At 44.3% G+C, this 21,472-nt stretch overlaps 1 long non-coding RNA gene across 3 annotated transcripts; it reads right to left on the bottom strand.

Moving 5' to 3' along the window:
• Positions 1-680: 680 nt before the first annotated feature.
• On the bottom strand, positions 681-20,876 carry LOC132381076 (uncharacterized). 3 transcript variants are annotated; one of them, XR_009507920.1, is made up of 5 exons: positions 20,799-20,840; positions 16,536-16,613; positions 15,589-15,977; positions 7,196-7,344; positions 681-5,434 (listed from the first exon to the last, which is right to left on the bottom strand). It is a non-coding gene; the product is annotated as an uncharacterized LOC132381076 (long non-coding RNA). The 3 variants fall into 3 exon arrangements; XR_009507919.1 differs by lacking the exon at positions 16,536-16,613 and having other exon boundaries at positions 20,799-20,876; XR_009507921.1 differs by lacking the exon at positions 16,536-16,613 and having other exon boundaries at positions 15,605-15,977; positions 20,799-20,876.
• Between the last annotated feature and the right edge of the window lie 596 nt (positions 20,877-21,472).

Genomic DNA, 21,472 nt, shown 5'->3' with positions numbered 1-21,472 from the left:
TTGGTTTTCCACCTTGTTGCGGTCTCTCATTGATTCTATTATAGTTATTAGATTTATTGAGTATGCCAGAAAGAAGATTAATCTCAGGGTCGTATGTGATGATGTATATGCACTTTGATAATAAATCTACTTTGAACTTTGCAATGGCAGTGAATGTTTTTAGATATTGGTGCCAAGGGGCTGCAGGTGTTCATACATTAAGCAAAGTAAAAAATGATATTCAGAATGGAAATGGATAGATTATTAAAATTTATTTATTGAGGTACAATGTGGAATGGGCCTTTCCAGCTCTTTGAGCCATGCCGTCCAGCAACCTCCCCCCCCCCCCCAATTTAATCCTAGCCTAATCGCAGGACAATTTACAATGACCTGTTAACCTACCAACTTGTACATCTTTGGACTGTGGGAGGAAACTGGAGCACTTTTAGGAAACCTACGTGGTCACGGGAAGAACGTACAAACTCCTTACAGGCTGTGGCAAGAATTGAACCTGCGTCACCTGTACTGTAAAGTGTTCTGCTAAGCATTATGCTACTGTGCCACCCCAAATCCTTAGGTTTATTTAATTAACCTGGAGTTCCTCCCATTGAAAACTATTGAATCCCCAGAGAATGCAATAACAAAGCATAAATAATTGATGCACGATGTAAATTAAAACAACTTATTTATTGCAAGTGGGAAACAAGAATGAGCTGTACCTTGGATACAAACTTCATATGATCCCAAGGGCCTTTATAGATTCCAGCTAGTCTGGTAAATGTATGTTGTTGAAGTAAATGGAACAATAAATGGTTAGCCAAACAGTCAATGTTTACAGGAATGTCAGGGTTATCTATTTTCAGGTTCTCGGGATGAAGTTTAAATATTAAAATCCAATTAGCAATTGTGTTGCTACACTTTTGAGGCCCTTGGCTTATATTTACAAAGTGATTGGTCGGCACAGAATGGTACTTTTTTTTGGCCTCTGCCAATATTGCAAGCAGAAGAGAGAGTTGTCTTTCCTGGCAATTATACTTGTAGTATCCAAAACAATTTCAAGGAATGATGCCTCAGAAAGGCGGTGTCCATCATTAAGGACCCCCATCAACCTCTTCTCATTGCCACCATCAGGAAGTAAGTACAGAAGATCGAAGGGACTCAGTCAATGTTTCAGGAACAGCTTCTTCCCCTACACTATCGATTTCTGAATGAACATTGGATCTATGAACAGTTCCTCACTACTTTTTTTTTATTTTTTTCTATCTTACACTGCTTTTTTCATTTTAACTATTATATCTGTGTGTGTGTGTGTGTGTGTGTGTGTGTGTGAGTGTGTGTGTGTGTGTGTGTGTGTGTGTGTGAACAGCGCAGCTAAATGAAAAGGCTTTTTAAAAGTTATCTTCCAGCTTGTGGTGCTGAGAAAGACATGCATTTGTAGAAATACTTACATGACCTCAGATCATCCCCAAAGAGCTTTACAGCCACTGAAGTACTTCTTGACGTGCAGATGTTGTTGAAATAAAATAAATGGAGCAGGCAATATCAGCTGCAATGATCACTGATAAACTATAATGTGATAATCATGGGATCTGTTTTCATGGTGTAGAATGAGAGTTAAAGATTGGCCAAGATCCTGGGGAGAAATCCTCACTCTTCTTTGAAATAATGATGAAGAATATTTGATGCCCACCTCAGGCAGGCAACTAGTACTTCCGTTTATCCACTCATTTGAAATACAGCAGCTTCAACTGCATGATATTCTCATTTTTTTTGAGATTATCTTTATTTGTCTCATACACATCAAAACACACAGTGAAGTCCAAACACGAGGAAATCTGCAGATGCTGGAAATTCAAGCAACACACACAAAATGCTGGTGGAACGCAGCAGGCCAGGCAGCATCTATAGGGAGAAGTACAGTCGACATTAGGATGGGGCTGGGCAGCCCAGAAATGTTGCTACGCCAACATGAGACATAGGAGCAGAATTAGGCCATTCAGCCCATTGAGTTTGCCTCATACATAGCATGGCCACAACACACAAACCCTAACTGTAAGTCCTTAGATTGTGGGAGGAAATCCACGCAGTCATTGGGAGAACGTACAAACTTCCTACTGACGGTGGCAGGATCTGAAACCTGATCTTTCGGCTGGCACTATGAAGCATTGTGCTAACTGCTATGTTACTAGACCACCCCACGTTGAATGCCGCAGCGACAAGAGCTGCCACTGTTTTAGCTCCAGTGACCCGGATCAATCTTGACCTCCAGTGCTGTGAACGTGGAGCTTTGCACGTTCTCCCCGCAACGAAGACGTGGGATTCCTCCGGGTACTCCAGTTTCTTCCCACGTGCAAAAGATGTGCTGGCTGGTAGGTTAACTGGCCACTGTAAACTGCCCCTAATGTTTAGGTCATGGAATCAGGGAAGAAGTGGGATTAGTATAAATGGGTGGTTGATTGTTGGCATGGCCTCATTGGGCCGGAGGGCCCGTTTCTATGCCATACCTCTCCATGTAGTAGTAGGCAGCTATCAATCCCAGGGAATCATGGGTTTGAGCCTCTGGTGGACTGTCTCCTCTCCAGGGTGCAAGCCTGGACGGGAAGATTTGAAGAACCGGCTGTTGCCCACGCAGTGGTATCCCCCTCTACACATCACTGATGTTGTCCAAGCGAAGGGCAAGCACCAATACAGCTCGGCACCAGTGTCATCACAAAGGATGCTGTAGTGAGGTTGTAGGCAACATCAAACTGCCTTAGGGACCCTGGCTCCAGATTTCTTCCTCCAGGTTTACTCCCGAAGCCTTTCCCATGGGTGGGTATGGCCGCAAGGCAGAGGAGGTTTAAAGTCTGATTCTTCCTTCTCCTAGGCAGGCAGGCGTCCAAGGTTGACGAGCCATACCTGCCTGAAGCAACTGGTTTTGAGGCGCCAGTGGTCCGCATTTGCCCCTTCTCTTGTCAGTAGAAACATTTCTGCCGGGCCTTGTGGAAGGCCAGGAGTTGGACTTGGTGAAGGGGGTTCTTAATGATGTATCTTTTTGATAGATGGATTGTAAATCAAAGAATGGTTGTATTCTAGGACGGAAGGAAGAGACACTTTAAATATAACTGAGAAGTGTCTGCTTATAAAAAGGACTATTTGCTATTTACCTTTAACTTCAAAGCCTAACTAACTAAATAGCAAACAAAAAGAATTTAATGACATGAAGGAGGTCTGTATCCCATTTAACAAATTCCCACAGTGACCAGAATCTGTTCAGTCTGCTGTTGTGTATTGGAACTGAAGCTCCTCAAACAGATTACATTAGGGTCCTATTAATGGCACATTTTTAAAATTCATGACTGCTCTATTTCTGGATGCATTCGTTTCATCCAGCTTTAATTGGGCTCAGAGATAAGAGTGTGGAGTGAGCTGAGGAAGTTTTCCTTAGGAAAGGGAGGTGGGCACTGGCAAATCTGAACAGCTATTGTCTTGTTTTCCTTTCCTGGTCCACCCTCCATTTCCCTCCTTTGTCTGCACTTGCAGGGACAATTCAGGTCCTCCAGAACCCCAATCACAAATGCAGATGATCAGCATTAGCAAAATAGTCTGATTATGATTAATTTTATGTGTCACATGTACATCGAAACATTGAAATGTACAATGAAATGCATTATTTGGTGTCATCGACCAACACAGTCTGAGGATTGTGCTGGGGGCAGTCCGCACCACCATAACATGCCCACAGCTCACTAACCTAACCCTAAGTAATAAGCATGTGGGAGGAAACCCATGTAGTCACTGGGAGAATGTACAAACTTGGTACAGATAGCAGCAGTAATTGATCAGCGGTCAGTGATTGCTGGCAACATAAAGTGTTGTGCAAACCACTAGGCTATTGTGCTGTTTGGGAAGGAAACAAGACTGTGTTTCAAGACGTTTCCGTTCTAAAGGCCTTGTCTTACTAAGAGTTGCCTGATGCATCCACATACTATGGAGACATGCCAACAAGAACTCTTCAAGCCTGCTCGCCACTGAAGAAAATCATGACTGATCTGTGACTTGCGTTCAAATAATGTTCTTGCCTTGTATTATGTAATAACACTGGCCGTCAAAACTCAGAGTCTGTTTCACTATCAATGTTTAGTCTGGCACTCATCATTTCAGAACAAATCTCCAAATTTCTACCACATAGAAATGTTTCCAAACTTTAATCTTAATAGGCCTGGACAACACCTCCTAATTGTAGATTATGCAAACAAAAAAATAGTTTCTCTATACCTACACTATAAATTGTCCTAAAAGTCTCCCGACCTGTTTTTCTCCATTTCCTAGTGGGAAAGTGAGTGAACCCTTCAATTGCCATTTAGTTGATTTCTTGATGTTCGGTCATCACCTTTATTTCCCCGTGTTGTATTCATTCATGACCCATCAGAGAAAATTAAACAATTGTCTTGAAAGTTCAGGGAAACCTATAGTGTGTGCTAAGACAGCACAGAGCAGAGAAACCAGAACCATTTTGGTTGTTGCCTCACCTGGAATGGATTCAGCTGGATCATGTCACCTGCCAGCTGCTCTGTGCACTGGAGAGGGTCAGGGGACAGGTGGTGGTGGGACATCCTGGTATCACTGGCTTCCCAACAATCACTGGCGTCACTGCAATCCTCCATTTTAGCCACTGGCAGTCAATGGTGGCAGTGTTCTGGCTAGGTGAAGATTAGCAAGCCGGTGCAGTGTGCGGGGAGGGAGGGGTTATGCATGGGAGCTAGTGGTTGGGAAAGGGGGGGAAGCTCTTGAGGAGTTCTTGTTGGCATGTCTCCATTGTATGTAGATACATCAGGTGATGCTTAGTAAGACAAGGCCTTTAGAAAGGGCATGTCTTGTAATGAAACCACAGCCCTGTTTCATTGGACAATTGACAAAAGGGAGAGTGGGAGGGGTGGTGGGAGTGGGAGGGGGAATTGCGTGGGGAAGAGGAAGGGGCGGAGAGGGAGAAGTGGGTGAGAGCAGGAGGGGTTGCAGGTGAAGGGAGGTAGGGTGTAGTGCTCTGTTGTGTAAATGGGTGTTGGGGGTGATGTTGAAAGGGTGGCGATGGTGGGGATAGGGAACAATGAGGGGAATGGTTGGGGATAGGGATTGGAGGGGGTCAGGAGTGAGGTTGAGGTAGAGGAAAGGGTGGTGGTGTGAGCAGGTGAAGTTGGAAGGAAGGTTGGTAGTGGTTGTGGCTTGGAATGTGGTGAGGGTGGTTGGGATGAAGAACAACAATACTTTCTGGGCAGGGACAACAGAATCAAAACTGGGAGTAAGATATTGGGAAGGGGCAATGAGTGACAGTAAAGAGGTGATTGTAGAATTTGGGGAGGGGGGAATGGGGAGAGTTGCTCAGGATCAGGCATTTTACCGAGGAATTGGAGACCAAGAATTCAGCAAGTGTCTTCGACTTCTCTCTGGATCTCCCTGTTCACATCTCTTGCTGTCCCTGTGAAGCGGAATGTAGAAAAGCACAATATCATTGAGGTGGTGTGTGAATGCGTGCTCAGGAGAACCAGATTTTGGCTGAGCCCACATCTGTACTTAGTACAGTTTTAGTCAGTTTATTTGTGGAAGGATGAGATACAGATTGGGTTCATTATTGGAGTGTATAGATTGGCCTTGTAATCTCTGGAGTTAGGGAGAATGAGAGATGGTTTTATTGAAAAATACAGAATTCTGAGAGGACATGAGGAACGTAGGACACAGAAGAGTACAGCACAGTAGGGCAAGTGTAACGAGAGATCCAGGCATGGTGGTGAACCCAAGCATGAGCGCAGAGTCAGGTCTGGAATAAACTCAGAGTCAGACTCGAAATAAACCAGACCACACAAATGTAATCCAAATGCAGAATCACAAACTATTATTGGAAACGGAACTCTCAGGATTGAGTACAAAGCCTTTGAATGCAGACTCTCTGTGAAGGGATGAGGCAGGCAGTAATTGGTGGTCTGAGTCTTAGCAGCTGCCGACCATACTCCAGGGAATTGGAGTGCTGAAACCTGGATGCCTGCTGCTGTTCGTTCAGGACCATGACAGGCAAAGGTTCTCTGGAGCGCTGGAGGCTCAGGGAGGTCCCGATAGTTTATAACATTATGAAAGCCATAAAGCAGGCGGTATTTTTACCCCCGGGTTGAAATGCCTACTACTGGAGGGCATGTATTTGAGGTGGGGGGGCTAAGTTTAAGGGAGATATGTGGACAAACTTACTTTAAAGAAGGAGTGGTGGCTGCCTGGAATATGCGGCTGAGGGTAGTGACGGTAGCAAATATGAAACTGGAATCTAAGAGGCTCATAGATAAGCAGATGAATGTACAGAGAATAGACAGATATTGACATCATGTAGGCTGAAGGAATTCATTTAATAAAGTGTTCAAATACTAGCTTAATTAGCATTGCGTGCCCTGCTCCTGTGCTGTGCTGTTCAATGTTCTAAAACTGCAGACTGGCGTAATACCAAGGGAGAAATATGCTGTCACCACTGGTGTATTTCAACCAAGTTGGGTTGATTTATCCCCAATCAATATTTCTCACTGTGCTAGAGAGACTGATGATCTATATCACTTTGTCTTGTGAGAGCATGCTGTTTGCAAGTTGACTGCAGTACTTCCTAGATGGCGTTACTGGCTATACTTCCAAAGTATGTCATGGAGTGTAAAGCTCTTCGGTGTTTCAGGGGAGCCTGAAAGGGGTGATATTAACGTAAATGTACAAGGGGTGCCGGAAATCTTGAGCAATGTGCGCAAAGTGCTGGAGGACCTCAGCAGGTCAGGTGGCATCTATGGAGAGGAATACCAAGTCAATGTTTCACGAGGAGACTCTTCATTAACACGATGCTGATGCAAGCTTCCCTCTTAGGATTCATTACACATGAAGTGTCAGCCTGCATCGAATCTAGGGTCACAAAGCCTAGAAATCATGACTAAATGAATGACGTCGTTAATTGTGTCTCTATCTCCAACTGTAAACTTTAGGAATTGTGTAGGATCTCAGATAACTATAATTCACCACTAAGATACGTTGTTTAATGGCCAAAATGTAAATGTATGAACAACTGAAGAATAGCTTACAATTAGTCATACCTGCTTTTCTTCAGGGATTGATTTTTTAACTTGCCTTGTGTTTATTTCTCTATCTCATTGACCAAGTCACACGTAGGGTGGATTGCTCCTTGCCAATCAGTACACAGACACAAATAAATATCACTTACCTTTGGCTGGGCCTTCCCCCCACAGAGCAAGAACCTCACGTTATCACCTCTGACATAGCAGCTAATATGTTATTATCTCAGGATGATGCTACAACATGCTTTCATCCACACCAGAACATCTTGGAAGCAATCAGCAAGTCAACAACTATCTACAGGGAGAAATACAATGAAATGTCTTAGAAATTAGAAAGCAATTAATCACATCCATGTTTCATTCTCCCTGCAAGAAGGACTCCTCTACTCACAAATTCACATTACTCAGAAGGTTGCCCAGAACAAGCTTGTTTGAACCAACAGTTAAATGCTTCCAGCGCACACAAAATACTGGAGGAACTCAACAGGCCAGGCAGCGTCTATGGAAAAGAGTAAACAGTTGATGTTTCGGGCCAAGACTCTTCATCAGGATTGTTTTTTTCCGATGAAAGGTCTCGGCCAGAAACATTGCCTGTTTACTCTTTTCTGTAGGCTGTGCCTGGCCAGCTGAGTTCCTCCAGCATTTGCTGTGTGTTGCTTTGACTTCCAGCATCTGCAGACGTTCTCTTGTTAGTTATATGATTGACATGGAGGTCCTACCCTACTTATAATGAAATCAGCATTATCTTCCTCAGACCATAAGACAATAAGCTTTAGGAGCAGAATTAAGCCATTTGGCCCTTTCTCAGAATCTACCTTGTATCTCTTTACAAATGTCTCGACTGCTCCTCAAAGAAGCAAGTTACTCGCTTTTTAGACATAGAGTCTTCTTTAAACCCCCTTTTGACTTTTTCTATTGAGGCACAGAATGCAAGAGAAGGGAGGTCGATACAAAATAATTGATAAGCCACAGAGAAGGCACTTCGTATAGTCCTGGTCATCATACTCCGGGAGGATGTGTAGCAGTAGGAAGGGTCAAAGGGACGTTCGTGGTATCCAGAAAGTATCGTTTGCAGTTCTGGTCACGAAGCTAATAGGAAGGGTACGGGAAAAATTCATGGGTATGTTACTGGAATTGGAGGACTCAAGAGACTGGATGGGTTGGGATTCTTTTTCCCTTGGAGTGCAAGAGGCTGTGAAGTAACAACTCAATAAAGTTACTCAATAACTTAATAAAGGCGATAGAGAGAGTGAGTGGCCAGCCTTTTTATTCCAAAGCAGTGGAACATAGACCTAAAAGGCAGAGATTTAAGGTGAGTTGGGAAAAAATGTAAAAGGAACATGAGGGGCAAGTTCTTCCACACAGGTGTAGTGGGTATGCTGAACAAACTGTCAGAGTTTGAGGAGATTTGGTACATCACCAAAGACACTCTTAAATTTCTACTGACGTACCATAGAGAGCATTCTAACTGTCTGGTATGGAAGATGGTCAGTGGGGGGGGACGGGAACTGCACAGGATGAAAGGAAGCTGCAGAAAGTTGGGAACTCAGTCAGCTCCGGCGTGGACACCGGCCTTCATTGTATCCAAGACATCTTCAAGGAGTGAAAAGGCGGCATTGTCATTAAGGACCCCCGTCACCCAGGACATGCCCTCTTCTTCTTGCAACCATCAGGAATGAGGTAAAAGAGCCTGAAGGCATTCACTCAATGATCCAGGAACAGCTTCTTTTCCTTTACCATTTGATTTCTGGATGGACATTGAACCCATGAGCATTATTACACTACTAGTTAATTATACACACACACGCACACACACAGACCTCCAGAAAGTGTCCACAGCAGGGGTGATTGATAAGTTCGTAGCCTAAGGTAGAAGGAGATGAGTTATTAACTTCACACTTTCTGCATAATCATTCAGAGTTGAACTGCATGTGCATGTAAAGAGAGCAGTATAACTCATCTCCTTCTACCTCGGGCCACGAACATATCAATCACCCTCGTATGTACTAACTATAATTCACAGTTTTTTCTCTCTGCTATTATCTATTGCATCGTACTGCTGCTACAAAGACAACAAACTTCCCGGCATACGCTAGTGATATTAAATCTGATTCAAAGTAGCTGATAGAGGCAGGAACAATTGCAATGTTTAAAATGATGCTAGACAGGGAAATAGATATGCAGGGTTTGGAATAGAGCTTACAAACATTTTTAATGTCGTGGACCACGACCACTAAGCAAGGGGTCCATGGACTCCAGGCTGGGAACCCTTGATTCAGAGAAATATGGGCCAAATGTAAACAAATGGGACTGACTCAGACTGGCCTGGACAAGATAGGCCGAAGGGCCTGTTTCTTTGCTGTGTAACTCTATGGATGGGGAACAGGCACCAGTCTACATTGGGGGATCAGTGATGAAGAGAATCAGCAGCTTTAAATTCCTGAGTGTTAACACATGAGATGCCCTGCTATTATGCACTCATAAGGAAAGCGCACCAGCATTTATACTTTCTTAGAAGGTTAAGAGGTTTAGCTTCTCACTGAACACTCTAACCAATTTCTACAGATGTACTGTTGAAATTATCCTGACTGGTTGCATCATGGTCTGGTGGTTGGGAAACTGAAATAAGAGCACTTAGCTTTCTATTAGTTCAACTTCAAGTGCTATTTAGTAACTAGAAAGACATAATATACAGTATTGTGCAAAGTCACAAATTCCAATGATTATAACATACCAGATCATAGAACAGTACAGCACACCTTTAAACGTACTCCAAGATCAATCCAAGCCTTCTCTCCTGCGTAGCCCTCCATCTTTCTTTAATCCATGTGCTGATCTAAGAGTCTCTTAAATACCCTAATGTATCTGCCTCTACCCTTGGCAGTACATTCCATACACCATTCTCTGTGCGGGAAAACCTACCTCTGACATCCTCCCTATACTTTCGTCCAATCACTTTAAAATTATTCAGTAGTGTTTAAGCGATTTCTGCCCTGAGAAAAGGCACTGGCTGTCCAATCTGTCTGGGCCTCTTGTACATCTCTGTTAAGTTGCTCCTTCGTTCCAAAGAGAAAAGTCCTAGCTCGCTCAACTGTCTTTCATAAAACATAATCTCTAATCCAGGCAGCATCCTGGTAAGTCTCCTCTGCACCCTCTCTAAAGCTTCCACATCCTTCCTATAATGAGGCAACCAGAGCTGAACACAGTAGTCCAATTTCTGAATCTTCCAACTCTACAATACTAAAATTCCTACTCAGTCCCAAATCTCATACACTTAATCTTATATCAATACTTATTCTTTTGAGGTCCTGGACCATTTTTATCAACCCAATGCCATCGCTCACAATCTGAAATACCCATATTATATTACTCCGTAGCCTCCTTGATTCCAGTTGCTCAGAGTTCTTCAGCACCAAATTTGACACCTATTCTACATAAACACAAGAAGCAGGCGCTGGGAATCCAAAACAACACATACAAAATGCTGGAGGAACTCAGCAGATCTGGCAATATCTATGACGTTTTGGGCTGGGACCCTTTTTCAGGACTGAGAAGGAAGGTGGAAGGTGCCAGGATAAAAAGGAGGTGGGGGGAGAAGGAGGCTAGCTGGAAGGAGCCGGAGGGGAGCAGCAAGAGAGGGTTTCACTGAACGCCTGTCGAAGAGAAGATTTAAACTTCTTTATAGGCGGCATCCCTCAAAGGGACTTCACATGCTATCTTGTTTTGCACTTTCATGTCCTGAAGAAGCATTTCAGCCAGAAATGCCGATTGTTTATTCCTTTCCATTGATACTGTCTGACCTGCTGAGTTCCTCCAGAATTTTGTGTGTGATACTTTAGATTTCCAACATCGGCAGATTTTCTCGTGTCCGCATGTTATCTTCTCTTTGCTGCTCCACGATAGTTATTCATTACTACATGGTTGTGGAACAAAAGGGAAGATAAGAGGATGATTTTTTAAAAACTCACTTAAGAAAATTTCCATAATCTAGAATAAGATGCCCAAAAGCAAGTACATCAAAATCTTTAAAAGGATGTTAAAAATTAAAGGGCTATTTACAAGGTAATGTTTTAGATAAGGAGAAAATTGAGACTAATTGGATTGCACTTTCAAGGATCTGCAATCAATTTGCATGTGGCATGTGACAAGTTCTGCCACTAGTAATGAGATTGATAACAGGATAATTATGTTGCCTTTGAGATAAATGTTGACCAGGACCCCTAACCCCAGCCCTAACATTCTGTGGGGTTTGTAATTGTCTCCGGGTGTGCAGATTGGACACCAGATTAAAGTCTGCACCTCTGAGGGTGTAGCATCTCCTGCGCTCAGGCCTCTTGAGCCCATGACAAATTACTTACTGCCCATTACGCCACTGGCATTTAGGGCAGCAATGAAGGTCCTCCATTTCTGTCTGGCCTTTGCCATCTTCTCCATGGAGCCCCCAGTGTAGTTCAGTGTTCACATCTCTGCCTCTGTAGTACGGCACCAAGTTGTCTTGGTTTCGCACCTTTCCTCCGCTCTTCAGGGGTCCAAAGAAGAGCTGTCTTGATGATGGAGCTGGCCTCTCTTCTCATTTTGGTCTTAACCAATAACTGGTACTGAAACTCCATGCAGATCAATATAACGGGAAAACCAAACAAATAAGGAAGTGAAAGATCTGAGAGGCTTCCATATTGCGTGCTACTTTGACTAAGAATTCAAGGCTCCAGTTTATGAATCACATGCACAAGATGCTAGAGGAACTCAGCAGGTCAGGGAGCATCCATGTAGGAAATTGAACCCGACTGAGACTTCACCAGGGCTGGAAAGGATGGGGACAGAAGCCAGAATAAGAAGGTGAAGGGAGGGGAAGGAGTACAAGCCGGCAGGTGATAGGTGAGGGGGGGGGAAGGTGGCTGGGTAGGGGAGGACAGATGAAGTGAGAAGCTGGGAGGTGATGTGGAAGAGGTAAGACCCCTTCTTTTCCGGTCCTGATGAAGGTTCTTGACCCGTGACGTCAATTGTTTATAGATGCTATCTGACCTGTTGAGTTCCTCCAATATTTTGTGTGTAATTGTTCAAGACTTACAGCATCTTCAGAATCTCTTGGGTTGAGAGTTTGTAAATGTTCTGCTTTCTGTAGACACTAGATGGCAGTGAGAGAGAGCCAGACAGAGAGCTCATAATTTATTCAACCGTCTCCCTCTACAGGACTAGTCTAGGGTATGAGTCATGATAGACACCCCAACATTGAGCCACAATAATCCCTATAAATAACATCTAGCAAATTACCCCAACTTCTCTCCCTGCAGTAATTGGATTTACAAAAACCACTGGTATGTGTCACAAAGGTCTACATGCTTCTACAATGGTGTAATGTGTAGAGGCAGATGGGGCTGTACTTTGCAAAGATGAACACTATTCTTTCTTCTCTTCAATCCCTATCAGCTTCCTCCATATCCTTCCTGTTCAATCTCGATGTGCCACTTTTAAACCAAAATAATCAATCTTTGTAGGGGAGTCAGGGATTTAGAGAATAATGGAAAGGAAGGAACTGTAGCCTTTGAACATTGAAAGATTTGAATCCTCACTTAGTTGCCCCACCTCTACCCCTCATTCAATCCTGTGCAGGAGATATTAAGAACAGAATTAGGCATTTCAGCCCATTGCGTCTGCACTGCCATTCCACCATGGCTGATTTATTATCCCATCAACCTCATTCTCCTGCCTCCTCCCCATAAACTGTGATATCCTTACCATGCAAGCACAATGACTTGGACTAGTCAGCCGTCTATGACAATGAATTCCATAGATTTGCCACCCTCTGGCTAAAGAAATTCCCCTATACCTCTGTTCCATAGTGACATCCTTTGATTCTGAGGCTGTGCCCTCTTGTCCTGGACTCCCCCACGATATGAAACATCCTCTACAAGTCCATTCTATATAGGCCTTTCTATATTCGATGGTTACAGGAGATCCCCCCCCATTCTTCTAAACTCCAGCGAGTAAAGGTCCAGAGCCATCAAATGCTCCTCATATGTTAACCCTTTCATTCCCATAATGATTCTTGTGATCTTCCTCCAGATCCTCTCCATTGCCAGCACAACCTTTCTTAGATAAGGGGCCCAAAACTGCTCACAATACCCCATGAATAGTCTGTCTCTTTACCAGAGTATAATTCAGTAATAAAATTGTACCACTTTACAGACCATATAGATTTGTTTGTGCTCTGAAGGAGTTGGAGGGGGTGATCTTATAGAGACTTTGGATGGCCCCAGATAGGGCAGGAAGTCATTCCTTTTCTAGGTTAGGAGAATCTAAAATGGGCAGGGCATAGTTTTAAATGTGTTTTGAGTCATAAAGCAGTACAGTGCAAAAAAAAAGGCCCTTTGGCCCATTTAGTCTGTACTGTACTCTTATTCTGCCTAGTCCCATCAACTGGCACCTGGACTATAGCCTTCCAACCCCACCCATCCATGTACTTATCCAATGGGCAAGATTTTCACAAAGACGATAATGGGTTCAGGGAATGATCTGCTAGAGGATATGGTACAAGCAGGTGCAAATATAACATTTAAAAAAAACATTTGGACACATGCGTGGACAGGAAAGGGATATGAGGCAAACACAGACAAATAGAAATAATAGATATCTTGGTCAGTATGGGTGAGTTGGGCTGAAGGGTCTGTTTTCATGCTGTATAACTCTATTACCATTACCAACCGGCCTCCCCCTGCTAAATACAGCTACTATCAAGAATCAGAATCAGAACCAAGTTTAATATCACTGGCATATAGAACATGGCACATAGAAATCTACAGCACATTACAGGCCCTTCGGCCCGCAATGTTGTGCCGACCATGTAACCGACTCTAGAAACTGCCTAGAATTACCCTACCGCATGGCTCTGTTTTTCTAAGCTCCATGTATCTGTCTAAGAGTCTCTTAAAAGACCCTGTTGTATCCACCTCTACCACCATTGCCAACAGTGCATTCTGTGCAACCACCACTCTCTGCATGAAAAACTTACCCCGGATATCTCCTCTGTACCTACTCCCAAGCACTTAAAACTATGCCCCCTTGAAATGTCGTGAAATTTGTGGTTTTGTGGCAGCGGTCCATTGCAATACATAATAGTAAAAACTATAAATTACAAAATGCATAAACCAGCTCAATTAAATGAAACAAGTCGGGCAAAAAGAGCAACAAATACCGAGGAAGTGTGCATATGTTCATTGTCCATTCAGAAATCTAATAGCTGAGGGGAAGAAGCTGCTGCTGAAACTTTGGGGGTGAGCCTTCGGGCTCCTGCACCTCCTCCTTGCTGGCATAAGTCATGGCAAGAGGGCATATCATGAGCTGACCATGGAGAAATTCACAGGATGAGCTAGCATGGGTGAAGGACACTACTATGTAATTATAAGGAAATCAGACCCGTTTCCCAAATCTCATGTCAAATCAGGTAGGATGGAGTTGTGCTGCTTTGTCAGTCAAATAAACGGCCAACTTCCTTATCTCGAGTGTTGAACAGTTGTGACCCACTGGGAACTGGCACATTTATTGGACGGAAATAAAGTGCAGTCAAACACATTTCCTGAGCTGAAGGCTTCCTTGATGATCTAATAGCAGCTGCCTCTGCCCCATGGACTCAGCAGCCCGAGAACTGCACTTTTTAGTTGTTTTTTTGTCTTTGCTGTATTCTATTCTGCTTTTTAAAGCAAATTAGCTATTATTCTGCATTCATTGTAGATACAACAGGCTACATCAGAGTATGAGTACCAGAGGGACAAGCTCCAGTATCCTGGCTGGCTTTCACTATAGCTTTCACTGTTCTTTTGTTCTTAAATGGGAATTTAAAGAGCATTTGATTTCCTGCCGTTAATTGGGCTTGGCATGACATCATCCTCACTCCAGAGACATGAGCCCCAAGCTGATACTCTGTGTAGGACTGAGGGCGTGCCATGTGTCAGAGACCCCCCCCCCCCCCATCTTTTCTTGACAGTCTTCTCATAAAGATGCAAAACAAATTCAGTGCCATGATTTTTGTAGAGGAGAAGTGTGGAGCTCTCCCTGGTACATTGAACAAAATATCACTGGAATAGGTGGCCTCATGCTTGTCTCATTGGAACTGGGTGAAATTTGGCTACTGCATTCCCCAGTACTTCCAGGAATACAGCACTCCCAAAATTCACCTGCAATATGCCAGTCTAGAATGAGAGCTTACTACCTGATATACCTAAATCTATGTGTGTTCAATAGGTTTCTATGGGTACATTTAATGTCAGAGAAATGTATACAATATACATCCTGAAATTCTTTCTCTTCGCAAACATCCACAAAAACAGAGGAGTGCCCAAAGAATGAACGACAGTTAAAGGTTAGAACCCCAAAGCCCACCCCCAGTTCCCCCTCCCACGCACAAGCAGCAGCAAAGCAACAATCCCCCCTCCCCACCAGCAAAAAAAGCATCGGCACCCCCCCCCCCCACCGAGCACTCCAGTGTGCAGCAAAGCATCAATAAAGACACAGACTTGCAGTATCCCAAAGACTACTCGTTCACCTGGTATCCGACATACCACAGGATCTCTCTCTCTTCCTAATAAGGGAAAAAGAGGTGTCCGTGTTTCACAGCGAGAGGGGAGACATGACAAACAACTCGCTGATTTGTGCTGTTAAAAGTCTGTTGCGTTCCTGAGCTCTGCGCCCAAGTCTCTGGCCACACATCCAGCAGCTAAACCACTGCTCCCGATGTTCCGTGTTCTCTCGAAATGCCTCAGTCAGGAGCACCGGCCTTCAATCAGTCTGTCTCCAGAGCCGCAAAGATCTGGCACCCTGAAGGAGGCGCACTAGTCTTCCAGACCGCCTGGCCGTGAGGCCCCGAGAGCAGGTCCTATTCCCGCAAAGAACTGAAGTCAGACTGTAACTCCAGGTCAGGGTCTCCGAAAGAACCTTGAAAAGGAAAAAAAAGATATCAAAGATAGACCCGATGCAGACTGGAAGACCGTGTTGCTGAACACCTACGCTCTGTCCGCTAGAGAAAGCAGAATCTCCCAGTGGCCACACATTTTAATTTCACATCCCATTCCCATTCTGATATGTCTATCCATGGCCTCCTCTATTGTCAAAATGAATCCAAACTCAGGTTGGAGGAACAACTCTGGGTATATTCTGTCTGGGTCGCCTCCAACCTGATGGCATGAACATTGACTTCTCTAACTTCCGTTAATGCTCTCCTCCCCTTCTTTCCCCATCCCTGATTTATTTATTCCCCCCCCCTTTTTTTTTCTCTCTGCCCATCACTCTGCCTGTTCTCCATCTCCCTCTGGTGCTCCCTCCCCTCCTTTCTTTCTCCTGAGGCCTCCTGTCCCATGATCCTTTCCCTTCTCCAGCTCTGTATCACTTTCGCCAATCACCTTTCCGGATCTTAGCTTCACCCCGCCCCCCTCCGGTCTTCTCCTATCATTTTGCATTTCCCCCTCCCCCCACTACTTTCAAATCTCTTACTACCTTTCCTTTCAGTTAGTCCTGACGAAGGGTCTTGGCCTGAAACGTCGACTGTACTTCTTCCTATAGATGCTGCCTGGCCTGCTGTGTTCCACCAGCATTTTGTGTGTGAAAGATAGAAATAGAGCTGTTTCCGAAGATGCAAAGGAGTCGCTGTTTAGCACCATCTTAACTTTGCTCCGCCCTCCAGAAAATCGTATGTATGTATGTACTAATTTCTTTATGTATTTACTGTGATACAATGCAGAAAAGGCTGCTCCGGCCCTTTGAACTGCACCACCCAGCAACTGCCAATTAATTTGGCCTAATCACAGAACAATTTACAATGATCAATTAACTTACCAACCTGTACGCCTTTGGACAGTGGGAGGAAACCAGAGCACCCAGAGATAACCCACACAGTCATGGGGAGAGCGTACAAACTTCTTACAGGGGCACAGAGAATTGAACCCGCGTCGCTGGTACTGTAAAGCGTTGTGCTAACCACTACGCTCCCGTGCAGCCCAATATACAAAGGAATAAACACAGCAAAACGTTTTACATTTTATTATCAGACTGTCACTAGTGTTTCTACTTCCTCAGGGGGATAAAGAAATTTGGCATATCCCCTTCCACGTACTAATTTTTATTGACGCATCACAGAAAGCGTCCTACTTAGATCCATCACGGTTTGTAAGGCGACCACTTTTCCTGTGACCACAAAAATCTGTGGAATGTTGTGGACCCAGCTCAGCACATCACAGAGAAAAGACTCCCCTCCATGAACTCCATGGGTTAAGAAGGAAGTGGATCAGCCATGATGAAATGGTCGCGCAGATTTGATGGCCCAAATGGCCTAAACCTTCTCTTATATCTTATTCACCTGTAAAGCAGCCAGATTAATTAGAAAACCCCACCCACCCTGGATATTTTTCCTTCTCCCTCCTATAAGGCTGAATATACCACCAGCCTCAAGGACTCTATCCCTCAGTTATGAGACTATTGAACAGTCTCTATTACAGTAGGATGGACTCTTGACCTCACATCCTACCCCATCATGAGCCTGCACCTCCTTTTCTGCCTGCACTACACTTTCTCTGTGACTGTAACACTTCATTCTGCGTACTGTTATTGTTTTCGCCAGTACTCCCTCAATGTAACGATGTGTTAAAATTATCTGTATCGATGGCCTGCAGCCAAAGTTTTTCACTGTATCTCAGTCCATGTGACAATAATAAACCAACTTACCAACTTAATTTTATTTGGTCAAGGCATTCACTGGTGTTAGCACATTTTGTTTGGTAAGGGTGGATCTGTGGCGTAGGTTAGCACAATGCTTTACAGTGCAGGCGACCAGCCACTGCCTGTAAGGAGTCACCTGTTGTGACTGTGTGGGTTTCCTCTGGGTGCTCCAGTTTCCTCCCACAGTCCAAACCGGTTGGTAAATTAATTGGTCATTGTAAATTGTCCTGTGATTCAGCTAGGGTTAGATTGGGGGACTGTTGGAAGGGCCTATTCTGCACTGTATCTCAATAAATAAATTTTAAAAGATGGCTGACTCTATCCCTTATAATTTTATAAATATCCAGAAGTTCACCCCTCAGCCTCTTTCATTCCACGAACATTGGTGCAGGCAGAATGGATTAATTAGGGGTTATTAGCTTAATTAGTTTGGCACTACGTGTAGGTATTGAGTAGATGGAGCATGTCAGCCTGGGAAGGCAGTCCATCTAAGAGAGGGAAAACTCTGATTTCAAACCTCCGCTGCCTCGCGGCCATACCCACTCATGGGAAAGGCTTCGGGAGTAAACTCTGAAGACAAATCCGGAGCTGGAGTCCCTAAGGCAGTCTGACGTTGCCTTCAACCTCGCTCTGGCAACTCCTGTGACGACACTGGTGCCAAGCTGTATCGGCCCTTGCCCTCCCCTTAGACAACATTGGTGGGCGTGGAGAGGGGAGACTTGCTGCATGGGTAACTACCAGTCTCCCATAAACCTTGCCCAGGCCTGCGCCCTGGAAACCATTCCAGGCGCAGATCCATGGTCTCACAAGACTAACAGATGCCACCACGTGTGGGTCAAAGAGCCTGTTCCCATTCTGTACTCTTCTGTGTTGACAAAGTACCATCGATACTCATGTGGCCCTCTGGGCTGACACACTATTCTGCTGTTAGGTTTCCCCACCAGACTCAACCCCTCAATGTGGGGGGACCTAGACTGTGATCGTTCCCCTTTGCCACCAAGCCTCAATGTGTTCCTCAGCATGTATGCTAGGCAACTCAGTCTGCTGTTCAGATAGACATCTTGGCTGCCACAGAAGAGATGGGCCAAAGGGTCTGTTTCAATGAGGTATAACTCCATGACTCCACCGAGTCAGAAGACATGTTTAAAAGTAATCCAGAATCAGGATCAGGTTTACTATCACTGACACATGATGTGAAATTTGTTCCTTTGCGACAGCAGTACATTGCAATGCATAAAATATACTCTAAATTATAATAAGAGGCATACAGTCAGTGGCAACTTTACCTGTACCCCTGCTCATTAATACAAATATCTCATCAACCAATCATGTGGCTGCAACTCTATGCATTAAAGGATGCAGACATGGTCAAAAGGAACCGTTGTTGTTCAGACTAGACATCAGAATGGGGAAGAAATGTGGTCTAAGTGACTTTGACCGGGGAATGATTGTTGGTGCCAGTTGGGATAGTTTGAGTATCTCAAAAACTGCTGATCTCCTGGAATTTTCATGCACAGCAGTCTCTAGGGTTTACAGGGAATGGTGCAGCAAGCAAAAAGCATCCAGGAATGGCAGTCCTGTGGGTGAAAACAGCTTGTTAATGAGAGCAGTCAGAGGAGAATGGCCAGACTAGTTCAAGCTGACAGGAAGGCGACAGCATCTCAAATAACAACTCATTACAACAGTGGTGTGGAGGAGGGCATCTCTGAATGCACACACGTCAGACATTGAAGTGGATGGGCTACAGCAACAGAAGACCAAACCAGGTTCCACTCTTGTCCTGATAAAGTGGCCACCCAGTGTTGTAATTTTGAAAAAAGTTGAATAAGTAGTGCAAATGGAGAGCAAAACTACTGAGGTAGTGTTCATGGGTTCATGGACTGTCCAGAAACCAGATGGTGGAGGGGAAGAAGCTGTTTCTAAAACATTGAATATGGGTCTCTAGATGTTGGTCCCTTCTCCCTGATTGTAGTAATGAGAAGAGGACATATTCTTTTTGGTGGGGGTCCTTTATGATGGATACCACCTTTTTGAGGTATCACCTTCTGAAGGGGAGTGGCCATGAGTTAGAGCACCACTGTTGAGACAGACGATGTTGGCTTAGCTGAAGGAGAGGGGTTGGTGGGGGAGGGCACAGAATGAAGCAGAGCTGGGAAAAGGCACCGAGTCCAGATTTTATTCGATCAGGTTTTTAAGCGTGGCGTGGTTGTCCTACGGTACGCTGCTATGGGGCTGCCGGCTTTGTGATGTGGTTACTGAGGAAAGCTTGCCCAAACCAGCTGAAACACACAGAGCTGCTAATAACAACACATCCCGACAGTCCTTTCCCTAAACCGGCTTGCTTGAGGAATGGAAGGAATGCCGGCGTGCTTTGGAAATGCCTTCCCCTTTTACCGTCACGGCAGGGGAGGCTCTGGATGGGTTTCACCCACTGTGAAGATCAAGGATAGGAGGGCTGCTGGTGATTGAAGCGGAGGCCACACCAGGATTCATGATTCATCAGTCAAATAGATGGATGAAGGGGGTAAATGACCAGGGCTCAGGGTGAACGTGTAATTAGGTCACACGAACAGCAAATTGGGTGAATGCAGTGCTTTCAAGTTGTGATTCCTGTGTAATTCAATATAACTTAATGCTTTGAGGCTCCAGGCAGATGGTTTGATGTGAAGTGCTTTCAAATCTCTTGTAATATTTAAAAAGAAGAGAGTGAGCCATTGAGTGACCCCAGGACAACCATATCCCAGGAGCCTGAACAGTGAATGGTATTACAGTCGGAGAATATTTCCATTGAGAATTACAAATGGAAAATAAAAAAGAGACATTCAGAAAAGACAGCAGAATGTAACAGACATAAAGGAAAAGAGATGAAAGGACTACCAAAAGCGATTCATGTTTTTTTTAACTGCTCGGGCAGAATCAGCAGGAGATGGAGGTGGGAGCGTTGATTTCAACACAGCCAAAGATACAGGGAGGAGGATGAAACTTGCAGACAGTGTACTTGAAGTCAAGAGGGGTCTACAGAAAGGAGGCTGGAGGAGCACTAACCTTTGACCCTGAAGGACAATCGATGTCAGATGCCGGATAACCTCCGGCCCTGTGGGATTACATCATCGGGGACTGTGTAGCTAAGGAAGCAGGAGAGAGACAGTTTGTAATGTTGACATCACTGTTTGCTTTAGAAAGATCTATCATCAGTTCCTGAAAGAAAATTACCACAGGGGGGGTGGGATGGGGGGGGATCACTGCAGGACAGCATATAATGAGAGCAATTAAAATAGCTTTATAATAGATGAGCAAGACTTTTTTTATAAGTGGGGAGAAGAAAATTGCAGCTTGTTAAAGGGAAAGAAATATGCGTTTGAATTGAATTTCGTGAGAGGGTAACTTATATTTTGTGCACAAGGACTTATATAATGTTTGTAACACCACAGTGTGAAGGGACAGCAATACATTAAAGGAGGGAACTTGGATAAGACAGCTGGGAAAATCCTCAGCCTTCAAGTAGTTTTTAACAAGAATTTTAACAAGCTCATCAAAGTAGTGATTCTTCCCACAATAATGTTGGAGAGTAAGGAGAGAATAAAAACAAATTAAGCACTTGCAAAGGAGGAAAATGTCCCAAGGCATTTCTTCTTCTTAAGCAGACCCTGAGATCAAGAGAACAGGCTTCCACTTTAGTTCTATCAGTTTTGGGTGTCAATGAGGCTACTGTGGGACCC

This window comes from Hypanus sabinus, chromosome 25, assembly GCF_030144855.1.
Source record: "Hypanus sabinus isolate sHypSab1 chromosome 25, sHypSab1.hap1, whole genome shotgun sequence".
Lineage (NCBI taxonomy): Eukaryota > Metazoa > Chordata > Chondrichthyes > Myliobatiformes > Dasyatidae > Hypanus > Hypanus sabinus.
Note: the sequence above shows the minus strand (reverse complement) of the source record. Positions and strands in the feature narration are given on the sequence as shown.